The sequence below is a fragment of the Lissotriton helveticus genome, chromosome 7, assembly GCF_964261635.1.
Source record: "Lissotriton helveticus chromosome 7, aLisHel1.1, whole genome shotgun sequence".
Taxonomy (NCBI): Eukaryota; Metazoa; Chordata; class Amphibia; order Caudata; family Salamandridae; genus Lissotriton; species Lissotriton helveticus.
In genome coordinates, this window is record NC_136068.1 from 1,229,826,379 (window position 1) to 1,229,841,718 (window position 15,340).

Below are 15,340 nucleotides of genomic sequence, written 5' to 3' on the forward strand. Positions count from 1 at the left end.
CTCCCTCACCCTCACCCCCCAATTAATCATCCAATTTCTTACAGGCTTGGTTTGTGGGAGTTCTAGTGTGAGTCCACCTGCAAAAGCTGGAAAACTTCAACATGTATTCATCAAACATTTGCAAGTGGTTTCCTATTTCTAATACACTTATACGTTTAGGACTGAATTAATTTTACATTTGAGGTAGAGACAGGAAGTGTTAATTCCTGGTTTGAGTGAAAAGCGATATCCTAGGGTGGCTCACTTAGTTTGAATGGGGAACTAAGAAATAAAAAAAAAATCAGTTGTGCCAAGGATAGACCGGAAATATTTACATGAATGGATGTTATGACTAACAAGGTGGAGATTACCCGAGGCCTGATTTATAGTTGTAAAACAATGTAATCCACCACAAATGTCGCAGAGTACCCTGCCTGCCAAACTGACACGCTTTTTAGAATTAGGCAGACAGTCCTGTTTCTGATGGTGGTGCCTCTGCTGTCTCCGTTATCTGTGTTGGTACATCATACGAGCCACGATATTTAGATTGGTACGTCTGATGTACATTTTATTCCGATACGGAGCACTATAGGAACCCTTGCAGTCCCCAGCAGAAAAAATAGAAAAATTACTCTCACACCATGGAAAAAAACCTCTTAATTTCAGAGTTCGTTTTTAGAAGAAAAAAATGTTTGATGAGTGGATGCCTGAATCACGGTGGCTGCTCACCAAATTTTCTGTGCCTTTAGAGCCATCACAGCAGATCCTCTGAAGGTTCAGAGATCTCTGCCCTGCCAGGGGCGATCTCAAAATAGGGCAGGTGGTAGTCCTGCAATGGTGGTGAAGGAAAGACCTCTATCAATCCGATGGACGAACGGCCACATTCGAAAGTCTAAATCGGGTCCTCTGTATTTATAAGGGTAATAATAGACAATAATAAAGAACTGTACTGTCCCTTCAACGTCTTTATCAATCTATATCTGAGGTTCATAGAAACAACCTGGCATCCAAGACAAGTGACTAGAACATTGCCTCTGGTCAGTCAATCGTATTCTGCATGCACATTCAAACAAGTGCCGTTGAACGATAGAGCATGTCAAAGTCCAAGCCTCTGTCTCTGTTCCCCTGGGGGCAGTGGTTATTGTTTAGGTAGCCCTGGTTGCAGATCATCGCTCTCCCCTGCTAATATGCTAATTGTAGTGTGCTACCGGTCTCCCATGGAAATGTCAGTTCAGGACCTAACTACTGTATTTAGAGTATCGCTGCTGTTGGCAGTAGTTGAACATCATGATGTTAGAGAGCAGCTGTGAAGATGCTCCGTAGTAGAACTCTTCCCAGTGGATGGTAACTGTGTAGGAACTATGTGAAAACAAAAAGAGGAGTATCCCCAACGAAGATATAGAAGAAAATTCTCTGGAGTTTTTTGGCAAAAAGGAGAACATTCATCCTTTTGTTTAAAACCCCTCACTCACCAACCTAGTGGAGACATGCTTCATCATTGGGGTCCACCCTGGTGACCTAGCGCCACCAGGATGTGCTTCAACACCTGTAGTACAGTGGAGCGGGTTGTGACTGTAAGTGCAAAAAAAATGTTAAAAATTGTCCTGGTTTAACTCAAAAATATGATTTTTATTATGGAGCAACTGAACAATATTAAAAACTTGCTTGGCGAGATCCTGGTAGGGAAGTTACGACCAGAGGATCTCTATATGTGTTTGTGTCGATTGGTCAACATGTTTCTACCATATGGGCGGGTTGCCCGGTATTCCTCAGGACCAAAAAACAGGAGGACGGAAGGTGTGGGCCCCCTAAAAGGCGCACCCTGTCCTGATCCCCTGTGTACCTGCTGGTAAATAGCCAGTGGTATGTATGCTCAATCAAATAAATGAGCATGTGAAAAAATAAAAAGAGACCTGTGGAAAGAAGAGGGTAAACAAATTTCAGTTATGATCATGCTTACTCTCCTGTAACGTCGTGAAGTGTCTCTGTGATGTGATATTTCATGCCAATGAGGTTGATTATAACCCTCCGAGAGATATGTGTAGGAAGACAGCCTGTAGTGCTAAGAGAAGAAGTGAGACTGTCTACAAGAAACTTGTTAAAAAAAAAGCTGACAATTTGTACTGGAGATAAAAGGCTTGCTCCTACGACCTGTTACACATACTATGGGCATACCCTGCCATATCAGATTACGTGCAAGAGTTGCTGGTGGCAATACGAAATATATAAGCTACAGTACATTTCATCCTTCTCCTAAACTGACCATTCTGAATCACATGACTGACATGGACTCTGTGCTGTCACACTAGAGGCGATCCATGGCATACCCATTGTTGACTGTTAAGACACGTTTACTAAGGCACTGGCTATGAATTGCTGCATCTGCTTAGGGTGAATGAGTCTCGTAGCTCATCCAGCTGGCATCTCACCAACACATTAAATATAGACTGTACGATAATGTGAAGGTTATTAATGATGTCTAGGGTCCGTTCCTGGAGTGGAGAGCAAATTGGGTGGCTGACAGGAATTGACCTTTCTATTCTCTAAACAGAGTAGGCCCCCTCCCTCCTTCCCCCTGATGTATTATCACGCATCTTTCCAATTCCTTCTCAGTTAATCTCTACCCATTAGGGAACACTTACTCCTTCCTTGTCCCTGATTGTTTCATTTGCTTCCACGTGTGTTCAGCTCCCTTGCCCCACTCCCCTCTTTTAGGAGTTTGGTCAGAATATAGAAAAAAATATGTGACACAAAAATATAGTTACAGGAATATCATGATGTCGAAAAGATCTACATAAATATTGAAGGTAAGTATATTGTTTTTAGTGTTATTTTTATTATTGTCAAATATATCATTTACTAAAATATCCTTGTATATAATGTTGTTTTTTTACAAGAAGTTTGTTAAATTGCTGTTAGTTTTAACGTACAAGTTACTTACCTACGGTAACGATGTATCTGGTAGTGATGATTCTAGCCGCAGATTCTTTAACGTACAATTATCCCCAGGCGTGAGACTAGACCCGGAAAACTTTCTTGCCCAGCATCTCTGCTTGCCGGGGGGGGTTACCACGAGACCCCGCCCGACGTCCTCCGCTGGCGTGACGTCAGCGAGGTCACATAAGCCCCACCCCGGCGCGCTGACGTCAGTTTGCTTCAGAGAACTTTTCCGCGCAACAACGCGGAGCCATCACAACAAAACTGAGGAGAGCATGGGGACAGTGTGCGAAACGAACAGAGAGAAACACCACCAGGTTGGCACCAAGGCACCAGAAGGCGACAACAGCAGGCCGGAGCAGGAAAGGAGAAGAGCACCACTCTGAGGCACCAGGTGTGCAAGCCAAGGCGAAATCACCAGTAAGCAGTAAAGCACCAGAAGGCCCGAGCAGCGAAGCCATAGCAAGAAAAGCGCAAAGTACCACTCCGTGGAACCACCTCGCAAGGCAATGCGATAGCCATCCTGGAGGCACAAGCATGGGAAAGCGCTGTGGCAGAAAGAGAGAGAGAGAAAGAGAGTCTGCAACTACAACCACAAGGGGAAGGGCCACAAGCCCGGAACAGAGGAGCAACAGTAATACATCCTCAGACTACACTGCCAAGGATGGCCATACCTCCTGAAAGGAGAAGGAGGTCAAGGACAGGTAATCCATTCGCTGACTACAGTGCCATCTGAAAAGAACAGGAGGCCAAGGACAGTTAAAAGAACCCCCAACAAAGAAGACCAGGTGGGGATCAGAAACTCTAACAACAGAGGGAAGAGCAAAAGTAGGCCCCCACGCTGGAGAGAAACCAGCTGGAAGGATACCTAACCAGAACAAAACGCAGAGGACACCCACAGAAGACAAGGCACCCAGAGGGAGGCGCCTTCCGTATTCCAAGCAGAGGGTCCTCGCAGAACGGGGAGGAAGGGTGGGTCGTGAAGGAATCAGCGTCTAGAATCGTCTCTACCAGATACATCGTTACCGAAGATAACTTGTACATCTGATAGAGACTACTAGCGCAGATTCCTTAACATAGAATAGATACCCTAGCCATACCCAAAAAGGAGGAGGGCCTGCGAGAGAGCCACCCCACCAGGAGAGACACAGAGCCCCAGCAGGGGACATGCCACAGGGACAAGAAGGGAAAGGCCAGGATACCCTAGGCTCCACCAAGGGAGAACTGCCCAACACCCTGCAGGGACAGACAGCGCCCGAAGATCCTCAAGGAACACAAGGACCACCTCAACCCTTAGGGAGGAGAGGTAGAACCAGAGGCAGGGCCCACTTGAAGAAAAGCTGAACACACCCAGCCGCAACGGACAAGACAGGGACGACTGCACCACTAAAAGTGCAGACGAAAGAGAAAGGCACAATGGTGTAGAAGAAAAACAGGCCTGCACTGGCATGCATAGCCAGCAACAGACAACACCACGGAACAGTGCACCCAGGACAAGCCAGATGCCAGCCAAAAGCAGAGGCCAAGAAGGGCCGGGACACGCCCAAAGGGAGGGTCCGACACTCACAGACCCACGAATGAAGTGAAACCAGGCAGAGCTACAACGCAAGGCCGCAGACAGCAGGCCAGACCAGGCTAGCGACACAGCGATCCAGGTGAAAGACAGACCGGGCGCAACGCAAGCCACTCCAAAACCATCAGCAAGAGGATCGCACCTGTGACACATTGACGCCGCGGAGAGCAGAGGCCCGAAGCATGACCACTCCTCCCCAGCACATTATAGAACTATATAATATATACCATTACCCCACATAAGGCATGTTAGGTCCCAAGAACATGGGAACCCTCTTAGGAAAAAGTTTCTGCAGCAGTGGACAAAGACAAAAACCTACGGAGAAACCGCAGGCGGCTTGCCAATCAGCCAACAATCAATCAATCATTTGTAAAGCACACTACATACCCGCGAGGGTCTCAAAGCGCGGGGGGGGGCGCTACTGATCAAACAGCCAGGTCTTCCTGAAGGTCAGCAGGTCTTGGGTCTGTCGTAGGCTCAGTTGGAGGGTGTTTCATGTCTTGGTGGCGAGGTGGGAGAAGGATCTCCCACCGGTGGTTGTTCTTCGGATGCGTGGGATGGTGGCGAGTGAGAGGTCGGCGGAGCTTAGCTGACGGTTGGGGATGTAGAAGGAGAGCCGTCTATTGAGGTAGGCTGGGCCGGTCTTGTGGAGTGCCTTGTGTGCATGGGTGAGGAGCTTGAAGGATATCCTCTTGTTGATGGGGAACCAGTGCAGGTTTCTCAGTTGGGGGTGATGTGGCCGTGGCGTGGTACATCGAGGATCAGTCGTGCCGAGGCATTTCGGATGCATTGTAGTTGTTTGATGAGCTTGGTCGGGGCTCCCGCGTAGAGAGCATTTCCGTAGTCGAGTCTGCTGCTGACGAGGGCCTGGGTGACTGTCTTTCTTGTATCTGTCGGGATCTATCTGTAGATCTTGCGGAGCATGCAAAGGGTGTTGAAGCAGGAGGAGGAGACCAGGTTGACTTGCTTGGTCATTGAGAGCATTGAGTCCAGGATGATTCCCAGGTTGCGTGCGTGGTCGGTGGGTGTCTGGGCTGCCCCCAATGCCGTCGGCCACCAGGAGTCGTCCCAGGCTGAAGGGTTGGAGCCGAGGATGAGGATGAGGACCTTTGTCTTGTCTGAGTTCAGCTTCAGACGGCTGGTCTTCATCCAGTTGGCGACGGCCTTCATTCCTTCGTGGAGGTTGGCTTTGGCGGTGTTGGGGTCCATGGTGAGGGAGAGGATCATCTGAGTGTCGTTGGCATAGGAGATTATGTTGAGGTTGTGGTGTCGGGCTACGTGTGCGAGCGAGGCCATGTAAATGTTGAACAGCGTCGGGCTGAGGGAGGATCCCTGGGGTACGCCGCAGATGATCTTGGAGGCTTTGGAACGGAATGGGGGGAGGCGGACACTCTGGGTTCTACCGGAGAGGAAGGAGGTGGTCCAATCCAGAGCCTTGTCTCGGATCCCTGAGGCGTGGAGGCTTGCGCGTAGTGTGCGGTGGCAGACAGTGTCGAAGGCGGCAGAGATGTCTAGGATGATGAGTGCTGTGGATAAACAGAAGGACTAATCACAGGGCCAACACGGTTTACCAACTGCCAAAACCACAAATCAAAAATGGCCGGACCAGCAGCCAACGCACCAAAGTCCCAACTAAAGGACCTGAAGGCACATCAACCACACAGAACACACAACAGGGGCTACCCGCTACAAGGCCCTAGAAAACAACGGGAGAACACCTCCCATAACACAGACCGACTTACAGGTCACTGAGGGGGAGAAGGAGGAGGAGGACGAAGCCCCGCAAGAAACCTATGAATGGCAGAGTCCGCAGGGGTGTGGAACAAGAGTGCCATTAAAGAGAAGGTCTACCAGCCATTCCGTAACATTCTCCGGGAACACACTATCCCGTAGCCAGACATGTCGACGAAGGGCCACTGAAGATGCCATGGTACGACCAAGCACCGCCAAAATGTCCAGAGCAGAGCGAATAATAAATGCCGCCAGCTCTCGGCCATCCAATACATGGTGCCGCAGATCAACGCAGGCACCCTCCTGAGAAGCGGCAGACAAAAGGGACTCCGCCGAATCCCACAAGCAAGACATGACCCTAGCCAATACACAAAGAGTGTTAATGGCCCGCAAAGCCTCACTGGTGGAGGCGAAGATATTGTGGCCCCAAGAATCCAACCAGCGGGCCTCCTGTGATGGGGGAGACAACACCGATGGCAGGGAGGTAACCGCAAACTGTAAAAGAGGGCCCCTGGTAGAGGGGTGGAAGGAAAGACAGACAGGATCATGTGGCACAGGACGGTGGTGGTGCAGAAGTTGTTGGGGCATTGGGTCCCCCGTGGCTTGCCTTCCCCAAGCCCCCAAAAGAGAAGTGTGGAGCGAAGCCTCGAAGGGAAGAAGCAGCTCCCAACCACCAGAACCCTGATGGAGGGCCTCCAGAAAATGATTGGTGGGGTAACGGGCAACTGGATCGCCCATGCGCAAGATTCCCGCAACCATGGAAACAGTCCGAGCGAAGGCAGCACCCGCTTCCGTAGGGCCCCGTGGTGGGGAAAGCAGTTCCTCTGTGGGTGACGGCTGCAAGCTAAGGAGGCCATCCTCCAGTCAGTCCAACTGGAGGAAGGAAGGGCCAATTCTGGATAGGGGGACCAAGGAATGGGGAGCCTGAGGTGCCTCCGGCAAGACTGCGGCCACGGCGAAAAGCCGTACTTAGACGACGCCGGGGAAAAAGCCACGATGTGGCGACCAGTCTCCGGAGAAGATGAAACCAACAACCGCCGAACCTCTGGAGAAGAGGGGGCATCTGAAGATGAATTAATGACCCGACACCGTCCCAGCGCCATAGAGTTTGCGACCAGCGGCAGGTCAAAGTCGACCGGCGACGAAGGAGATGCTGGAACGACCTCTGCCACAACGCGCGGCGCCACATCCTCCGAACCTGGAGCCAAACCTGTTGGCGCCAGAGCCGCCGGCGACGTCTCCGCACGCTGCAAGGGATCCCCAGACGTAGAAGGAGAAGCCAACGAGGCCTTCAAGGCCACCGCATAGGCCTTCATCTGGGCTCTAGTCGCCCCATGCCGGGAAACGGCAGATAGGGTGGCGACGCACTGGGCGCACCACCCTCGGAGAACTCACGCCCCCAACAGGCCGAGGAGCAGTAACCCTCGCGGACAAACTGCGACACTTACCAACAGGTGAGCGACTCTCTTGCAGCCTGGGAGAAGGACCATGTCGGAGACTGAGGCAGCGGTTCTTGAAGCCATCCGCGGGGAACGGACGTGGCTACAACACCTACCTGGACATGTGTGCCGAAAGGAGTTTCATCCGGCACTTTTGCCGGGACTTCGGTTTAATTTGCTGACATGCCTCATAGTCTGTGGAATTGTTAGTACTTTTTATAATTTTGAAGTTTTACATTTTACGTATTTAAATATGTATTATATATATATATATGTATATATATATATATACCAATCTGTATTGAAGATTGAGTGGATATATAGGGTCTGGTAGGAGGATTTTGTAGCTGTCTGACTATCTGTTTAAATGAGTAATTAAAAGTGTCTCACTTAATACATGGATTAGTAAGTAAACAAAGTGAATGTGTGCATCACTGTCTCTGTTGTATAACATGCTGCATCAGTTGGTCACTAACTACATGAGTGTGTATTAGTTATTGATTAGTTGGGTGAGTATTTGTATGGGACACTGAGTTTGTGTGTGGTTGGATGGGGTGTGTGTAACTCTATGCATATATGTGTGAATGGTCGATTGACTAGGTGTATAGTTTTAAGAGTGCATGTGGAAACAGTTGTTTGGGTGACTGAGTATGTATTTGTGTGTTGGTGAGCCAGTATATGTTTTAGTTGTACATCTTCAACAAAGTAAAGAAATAAAAGGCATTTTATGCGAGAGTTGGTGTATATAATTAAGTATATGTAAGAGTCCGTGATTGTGAGAGTAACTATATGATTGAGTGTATAATTGTAATGGTGATTTTTTAACATTAACTATGTGTTTGATAAAATGAGGTGTGTGTATTATTGTGAAAGTGAGTAAATGTAAGTGTGATTAATTTTGTTCATGAGTGAGTAGGATGACTGCATAACTGACTAAGATGACTGCTGATGTGTCAATGTCTATATATGCGATGTCACTGACCTTGTCATGAATGATGTAATATGTGACAGCACCAGCAGTGCATTGCGGGCGCGCAAGTTATGGTTAGCAGAACTAACTATGGCGGAGGAATTTCTATCGTTTTGTACGAGTGAAATGTCCATCTAACTATAACACCCCTGAAACCTATGTTTTTTTCAGTGAATTTCTAAGGTTTTTTAAATGCTGATTTCGAACTATAACGTCTCTGAAACCTATGGTTTTTTCAGTGAATTTCAAAGCTTTTTTTAAATGCTAATTTCTAACTATAATGTCTCTGAAACCTACGGTATTTTCAGTGAATTTGAAGGTTTTTTAAATGCTAATTTGTAAGTGTAATAGTAGTTATACCTATTTTTTTTACTGATTTTCTACAAGTTTTTACCTATTTATTAATAAATATTTTATTCATTAAATAACATATTTTTCTGAAAATTGCAAAAAAAATGTTTTAAATCAAACTGAAATATTGTTTAATTTTTTTGTTTTATTTTTTCTTTCAATATATTTATATTATTTTCTTTTTAAATTATTTTTTTTCCAAATTTTTTTCTGAGCCGCGCACCCAAAGCGTACCCATCAGGGTGGGTGCGCGGATTCTAGCTGCGATTTTAGAAAAGTTGTGAAGGATCCGCGTACGGTGTGTGATGGCTGCGTGTTTTTCAGTTGCATCATATCCATTTAATATTACGTGATGTGCACGATGGGTATGCGAACTGTCCGCGGCGACTCCTCCCGTGCATTCATGACACATGCGCATTACAGTACGGGATGCTTGACTCCAGAGGCATGGAGAGCACGGGACCCACGTCTGGGAGACTTATTTGTTATGAACTTTCCTAATTTCCTCATTTAATACAGTCTCCTCAGTAGGAAATACTTTCAGTTTTTTTACTTTGGTTCCATCAAGAAGGCATTCAGATATCACACGTTTGCCATAATTTCTGAATGTTAGTTAGCACTCTAGTTGCTCATTATATCACTGTAGTAAAGCTACCAGGGAAGTCTGCTGCTGTTATTCAAAGTGCATGTTTCAGTCTGCATGTCAGAATGTTTTAATGAAATAGAAGAGGATTTGAGAAGTCAAAATGTGCCCTAATTTTTCTTTCTGCAGCACTAATCATAATTACTGTGGCAAAATTAACCCCCTCATTTTGTTCCTTTGCAAATTAAATATTTTAAGTGTTACCGCTTTATTCCAATCAAGATGGCTTCAGGTGTGCCATACTTTTGTCATAAGTAAGACTATTAGCGCTCTAGTTGTTCTTTAGAACACTCTAAGACATTCATCATTGGGCTATACTTGGGCTACATCTGGGTGATATTTGTCCACATTTGGGCTCTTTTGTCTCTGGTGGCCATCTTGGGAGACTTATTTGTTATGAAGTTTCCTAATTTCCTCATTTACTACAATCTCCTCAGTAGGAAATACTTTCATTTTTTTACTTTGATTCCATCAAGAAGGCATTCAGATGTGTCACACATTTGCCAAAAATTCAGAATGTTGGCACTCTAGTTGCTCATTACATCACTGTAGTAAAGCTACGGCTCACCAGGGAAGTCTGCTGTTGGTATTCAAAGTGCATGTTTCAGTCTGCATGTTAGAATTTTTTAATGAAATAGAAGAGGATTTGAGATGTCAAAATGTGCCCTAATTTTTCTTTCTGCAGCACTAATCATACTTTCTATGGCAAAATGAAGCGCCTCATTTTGTTCCTTTTAAATTTAAATTAAATGTTTTTAGAGTTACCACTTTATTCCAATCAAGATGGATTCAGGTGTGCTATACATTTGTCATAAGTAAGGCTGTTGGTACTCTAGTTGTTCTTTAGAGCACTCTGGGAAGCTGCAATAGAACACAAAAGAATCAACTGACAGCCTCTGCCCTTGTTGGATGTACATGTTTTACTGAGAATGTCAGACTTCATTCTCACATGACTGAGAAAGATAATGTGAATTTACAGAAAACATGCTCTCAGTTTAGCTTATAGATCACCTTCCAAACCTCTGTGGGAAAAGCATGAGAAAATAGTTTTCTCTCAAACATGATTCATGATATCCCAGCAGAAGGCTTTTTCGCGTGGTAAAGTTACCTTAGAACACACCACAATGCCTAAAATGAGTATGTACCATCAACAACTGGTTTATAATGTAACTAAAGTCTTAGAACCTTCTATTAACCGCAATGCTTTTTAATGAGGTGCTATCAGGTATATTGGTCCCAAGATGGCTGCCAACACTTCTTGGATGAAGTGCTGACAGCCAATCAGATCTCACGATGAGATGTGTCGTTAGGCTCTGCCTATATATATATTTATATATATATATATATATATATATTTCACAAAAAAAGCGCCCAGATTTGAGGCCGCACTTCGTGACTCTCATCAGAGGCCAACGTTTGAAAACATTTATCTGCCACCGCACCCCCTTTAAGCGCACTTGATTACTTGAAACTTTATCCCGAAAATGAACTGATGAAAACAAACGCAATGGAGCGTGTTAAATGCATAAATGAACCACACTCCCCATAATGCACCGTTCAATATTGACTCGACTGCGAGGGCACACCGGAGGCCAATTAAAGTAATCAAGTGCGCTTAAAGGGGGTGCGGTGGCAGATAAATGTTTTCAAACGTTGGCCTCTGATGAGAGTCACGAAGGACTTGAAACGCGTAAGGCCGAGGGATTTACCTAACGAGATGGGAAGCTGCATGTTTTAATAAAAAATGGTTTGTAACCTACCTGAATGCGGAGTGCGGCCTCAAATCTGGGCGCTTTTTTTGTGAAATACAATCACGGCGGTTCCGGCCGTGGAGGCGACGCACCACCTGAGGAACGAGCAAAGGACCACCGGAGGGGTACTGTGCCTCTCTGCCTGGGCGCTGATGGTGTTTTAAATTCAAGCATGCAGAATCTTATCTGGGGCCCACTGGAGGGCTGTAAAACTTTATCCCGAAAATGAACTGATGAAAACAAACGCAATGGAGCGTGTTAAATGCATAAATGAACCACACTCCCCATAATGCACCGTTCAATATTGACTCGACTGCGAGGGCACACCGGAGGCCAATTAAAGTAATCAAGTGCGCTTAAAGGGGGTGCGGTGGCAGATAAATGTTTTCAAACGTTGGCCTCTGATGAGAGTCACGAAGGACTTGAAACGCGTAAGGCCGAGGGATTTACCTAACGAGATGGGAAGCTGCATGTTTTAATAAAAAATGGTTTGTAACCTACCTGAATGCGGAGTGCGGCCTCAAATCTGGGCGCTTTTTTTGTGAAATACAATCACGGCGGTTCCGGCCGTGGAGGCGACGCACCACCTGAGGAACGAGCAAAGGACCACCGGAGGGGTACTGTGCCTCTCTGCCTGGGCGCTGATGGTGTTTTAAATTCAAGCATGCAGAATCTTATCTGGGGCCCACTGGAGGGCTGTAAAACTTTATCCCGAAAATGAACTGATGAAAACAAACGCAATGGAGCGTGTTAAATGCATAAATGAACCACACTCCCCATAATGCACCGTTCAATATTGACTCGACTGCGAGGGCACACCGGAGGCCAATTAAAGTAATCAAGTGCGCTTAAAGGGGGTGCGGTGGCAGATAAATGTTTTCAAACGTTGGCCTCTGATGAGAGTCACGAAGGACTTGAAACGCGTAAGGCCGAGGGATTTACCTAACGAGATGGGAAGCTGCATGTTTTAATAAAAAATGGTTTGTAACCTACCTGAATGCGGAGTGCGGCCTCAAATCTGGGCGCTTTTTTTGTGAAATATATATATATATATATATATTCCTTTAATATCTAAAAAACTACTGAACAGATATACACCATTTAACAAAAAGACACGCATCTGAACCAAGGACTACCTCTTTGCTAGATTTGGTGTAATTCCGTTCAGCAGTTCGGGCTGTAGCTGTGACTAAAGGTTCCTATGGGAAATTGCATGGAGAAAACATGTTTTGGGACCCCCCTTTTATCTTGGCCCCAGCATGACGAATCACCCCGAGACTTTCAGGATAGGAGCGGACCGGAGCTGGCCAAAAGTTTTGAAAATTGCGAGGATATTCGTCAACGGGCGCCAAAGTTATTGGGAAGAGAATGTTGCAGATTTCCTATGGAAAATAGGTCCTAACTATATCTACCTACTGGCGACCGCCAGTAGGTAATATATATATGTTAATGTCAAAATAGTTTTTGATATTTTTGATATTGTTTTAATTTCTAAAAGTTACAAAATTGTTTTAAATTTTGATTTAAAAAAAGTAAATGTTCTTTATATAATTCTACGTTTATGTACATTTATTTTATGTATATTTTGTTTGTTTAATAAAATGTAAATATTAGTAAGTGTCTATGTATTATTGTAATTTAGTGTTTTTAAAATTATAAAATAAATGTAAAGCCATTTTTTTTCCTACTTTTTATAAATGTTATTGGTTTTTAAATTTATCTAGTAAAGCACTGCTCCTAACTCCTGGTATCCAGGCGCTGAGGTATGGCTGGTCTCTTTCGAAAAGCTGGGTCTTGAGTTCTCTTCTGAATTCCAAAAGGGAGGGGGATGCTCTTAGGTGGAAGGGCAGGTCGTTCCAGGTTGTCGCGGTGTGGTAGGAGATAGCATGTCCTCCGCTGCGGCAGATACTGGGGGTGCGTACGATGGTGTGGGAGTGGAGCGCAGGTGTCTGGCGGGTTGGTGGAAGGCTATGCAGTGGTTGATGTAGGCTGGTCATTGTTCGTGTAGAGCTCGGTAGGTGTATGTTAGGATATTGAACTGGTCTCTCTTCTCGATGGGGAGCCAATGAAGGTTCCTGAGGAGTGGGGTGATGTGGGTGCATTTCGGGAGGTTGGCTGGTGACAATGGCTTTGGATGACTATTTGTTTTCATGGTGTTGAAGGGGATCCATTTAAAGATTTTCTGGAGCATGCAAAAGGGTGTGGAACGACAATGAGTTTGGTGTTGAGGATTATGCAGAGCTTGCAAGTATAGTCTTTTGGTGTGGCGGTGGGTCTGAGCTTGGTGGTTCAGCAGCTGCTGTCCCACAGGGAAGTGTTCTTCAAGAAGATCAGCACTTCTGTCTTTAGCAGGCAGTTGGTCATCATCAAGTCGGTGACACTGGTCATGGCATTGCAGAAGTTTGTTCTGGTGGTTGAGGGGTCATTGGTTGAATTGTGTGTTTGATTAGGATACCATGTTGAGCCCATGGGATTTGACAATGTCTGCGAGGGGAGTCATGTAGGTGTTGAACAGGGTGGGGCTGAGGGACAATCCTTGGGGGACGCCTGCAGATGATGGTATTTGGTCCATAGGAGAAGGAAGGCAGGTGGATTCTCTGAGAAAGATGAGAACCCTTGGATGCCGATGTGGTTGAGTCTGTTGATGAGGGTGTGAAGGGATACGGTGTTGAATGCAGTGAGAGGTCGAGGAGGATCAGGGCTTCTCGTTCACCGTTTTCGAGGAGGGATGTGATGTCATCAGTGGCTGCAGTTAGGGCTGCTTTGGTGTTGTAAATGCAGGGAAGCCAGAGTAAGAGATGTCAAGCAGGTTATTTTCTTCTAGTTATCTGGTGAGCTTGCTGCCTTTTTGAGGACGCAGTGAGATGGGCGGCAGTTGTTGAGTTCACTGGGGTCAATGGAGGGTTTCTTCAGAAGTGGTCTTACTTCAGCATGTTTTAATCTGTCAGGGAAGGTTGCCGCGGTGATGGAGGCATTGAGGATCTTGGTGAGTTTGGTGCTGATTTCTTGGGTTGAAGAATTTGTGAGGGAATGGGTCCGTGGGTCCTCCGCAGTGGGTTGAGGGCTGCGTGGTGATCAATCTCCATGTGGTGATGGAGGAGGTGGTTTCCATGGGTAGGCAGAGGTCGGTAGGCTGAGGTTGTTGAAATTAACATTGGTGGGTTGGGAGTTGAAGTTGTTGATGGTGGCTATCTTGCTGTGGAAGTACTCTGAGAAGGTGTCTCAGCGTTCTTGTGAACGGTGAACTGTGTTCTCGGTGGCTGACAGGTTGTGGAGAACACCCTGACTATCCTTCTTGCTATTGGTGCTTGTTTCAGTGCAGTGTGTGAAGGAGTCTCTTATGGTGTACTTGATGTATTGGTGGTAGCTGCTGAGGACTGATATAAGGTGGTACGGTCGCTGGAATTTTTGGTGGTGCGCCGTTGTTTCTCTAGTCATTCACAGTTGTGCTTGATGGTTCTGAGTTTTGGTGTGTTAAGCAGTGGCGGCTGGTGAGGTCTGTGAGTGGTGCGGCTGGGCTCGCTGGCGGCGGGGTTCAGGGTGTGGGGATTCATGTTCGGGGTGGCACCATATTTTTAGGGTAGGATGGTCGCCATCAATGGACACATCTGTTACGGTTCTTTCAGCACAAGTCGAACTCTGTCCCCTCCTGCCTCTAAAAGTCGCTCCCAATCACTCTTCAAGCCAGCTTTTGAGGGTTCATTACATGGCCCGGACAGTTGTCTGTTACTCAATTGCAGAGACCCCAGATATCCATAGCACTGTGCTTCAACGCTTGTATCCAAAATTGCCTGCAATTCCAGTGCAGGAACCCCTATTATCCGAACCACAGCATTTCAATCAAGTTATCCGGTACTGTGTACATCAGTGCAGGGACCCTTGACATCCATGCCACTGCACTTCAATCCTGGTATATACCATTGTGTAATATTCTAATGAAGGATCCCAGACAGCAGACCACTGCAC